Raw genomic sequence first — 2,500 nt, forward strand, 5'->3', positions numbered from 1 at the left:
AACGTTTTAATTATTACAAAAGTTATTATTTCGAATCGAAAATTATCCGGTCGCAAGTCGAGAGAAGTCCGAGTCGAATCGCGCTCAGAGCGGCCCGTTCCGCCGAATCCCGGCCGCGACCGCGTCGACTTCGGCTTGTTAGGCTAGAGCGAGCGGCTCGGCGACTTTGCACCGCGCCGCCTATACGTGGAGTGCGCGCGAGGCGAGAGCGCGCGGCCGTGTTCGGTCGCGTTTGCTCTCGGCGTTCTCGTCGGCTCCTCGGGTCGAGTCGCTCGCTCTTTCGCTCGCTCGCAACCGTTTGGCGGACGCACCGTATTATTATTGATAATAATGCGCGTGTACGTCGCTTACGGCTCTGCTTCGAGCGTCTACGAGAGACGGCTCTTCGAAATCTCGGCATGCGCGAACCGCGGTCGGCGTCAGTCGGCGTCTGCGGTGCGCTCGCGCCTTCCGGGTACCCTTCCGGGTGTGTGGAGGATACTATATGCGATCACGCGCGTGTTTATACGAATCGAGTGATAAGCGGAGAGCGCATCGCGCTCTCCGGCTCTCCAGAGCTCCGCGGCGAGCCGCGTTGTACGGGGCCGTCGGTCGTTCGCGACCGGCGAGCTCGCTGCGCTATTACGGCCCTCCGCTCTAGCGCGGAGAGGCCGCGCACTGTGCGCGTAGACGGGTGAAGATAATATAATAATAATAATATATATAAAAATATATATATATATATATATAACAAAAAACGATACATATAAATAAAATGTTGTACGTCTTAAAAAAGACGAGACGAGAACGATAGGTAGAGATAGAGGAGGAGGAGGAGAATAATAAATACATGACACGTAAGGAGTGCGTAAGCGGACGCTCTCTACAGAGACGCAAGCTCGCAGCTCCCTGGTTGATCCTGCCAGTAATCATATGCTTGTCTCAAAGACTAAGCCATGCAAGTCTCAGTATAAGCCGTATTAAGGTGAAACCGCGAATGGCTCAATATATCAGTTTTGGTTCCTTAGATCGTACACAGTTACTTGGATAACTGTGGCAATTCTAGAGCTAATACATGCAAACGAAGTTCCGACCGGCGACGGAAGGAATGCTTTTATTAGATCAAAAACCAATCGGCGGAGCGCGCGTTTCGGCGCGCGCCCGTCGCACTCGGAGATGACTCTAGATAACTTTGAGCAGATCGCACGGTCTAGCACCGGCGACGCGTCTTTCAAATGTCTGCCTTATCAACTGTCGATGGTAGTTTATGCGACTACCATGGTTGTCACGGGTAACGGGGAATCAGGGTTCGATTCCGGAGAGGGAGCCTGAGAAACGGCTACCACATCCACGGAAGGCAGCAGGCGCGCAAATTACCCACTCCCGGCACGGGGAGGTAGTGACGAAAAATAACGATACGGGACTCTTACGAGGCCTCGTGATCGGAATGATTACACTTTAAATCCTTTAACGAGGATCCATTGGAGGGCAAGTCTGGTGCCAGCAGCCGCGGTAATTCCAGCTCCAATAGCATATACTAAAGTTGTTGCGGTTAAAAAGCTCGTAGTTGAAATTGTGTCCTGCGGCGTCGGTCTACCGGTTGCGGTACGACAGGCGCGTCTGCGGGGCTTCTCGCCGGTGCGTGTTCACCGCCGGTCGCGTCCGCGCCGCGCGTTCGCGTGCGCGTCGTCGTCTTCGCGACTTCGGCGCGCGCCGCGGGCTCGCGGTCGGCGCGCGAGGCGGGCCCTCGCGGCTGTTTACTTTGAACAAATTAGAGTGCTCAAAGCGGGCTAATATTTGCCTGAATATTGTGCGCATGGAATAATAGAATAGGACCTCGGTTCTGTTTTGTTGGCTTTCTGACACCAGAGGTAATGATTAATAGGGACAACTGGGGGCATTCGTATTGCGACGTTAGAGGTGAAATTCTTGGATCGTCGCAAGACGGACTAAAGCGAAAGCATTTGCCAAAGGTGTTTTCATTAATCAAGAACGAAAGTTAGAGGTTCGAAGGCGATTAGATACCGCTGTAGTTCTAACCATAAATGATGCCAGCCAGCGATCCGCCGAAGTTTCTTATTTTGATTCGGTGGGCAGCTCCCGGGAAACCAAAGCTTTCGGGCTCCGGGGGGAGTATGGTTGCAAAGCTGAAACTTAAAGGAATTGACGGAAGGGCACCACCAGGAGTGGAGCCTGCGGCTTAATTCGACTCAACACGGGAAAACTCACCAGGCCCGGACACTGGAAGGATTGACGGATTAACAGCTCTTTCTCGATTCGGTGGGTGGTGGTGCATGGCCGCTCTTAGTTGGTGGAGCGATTTGTCAGGTTAATTCCGGTAACGAACGTAACTCTAGCCTATTAAATAGACGTGCTACCGATATCACGAGGGTCCGCGGCCGGGCGGCGCGCGCGCGCTCGCGTCGTTAACGCGGCGCAAGTCGCGCGCGTCCGCCCGCGCGCGCGGTCTTCAACTATCGGCGTACAATGAAAATCTTCTTAGAGGGACCGGTGGTAATTA

At 53.6% G+C, this 2,500-nt stretch overlaps 1 non-coding gene across 1 annotated transcript in view; it reads left to right on the top strand.

Annotated features, from left to right (window-relative positions):
- Positions 1-885: 885 nt before the first annotated feature.
- The window catches only part of LOC148225731 (small subunit ribosomal RNA), a 2,016-nt gene continuing 401 nt past the window's right edge, over positions 886-2,500 (top strand). The window contains exon 1 of the ribosomal RNA XR_015812541.1: positions 886-2,500. This exon is cut by the window's right edge and continues 401 nt beyond it. This is a non-coding gene — a ribosomal RNA (small subunit ribosomal RNA).

This window comes from Plectrocnemia conspersa, unplaced genomic scaffold (genome assembly GCF_051122295.1).
Source record: "Plectrocnemia conspersa isolate PC_06_02 unplaced genomic scaffold, ASM5112229v1 ptg000051l, whole genome shotgun sequence".
Lineage (NCBI taxonomy): Eukaryota > Metazoa > Arthropoda > Insecta > Trichoptera > Polycentropodidae > Plectrocnemia > Plectrocnemia conspersa.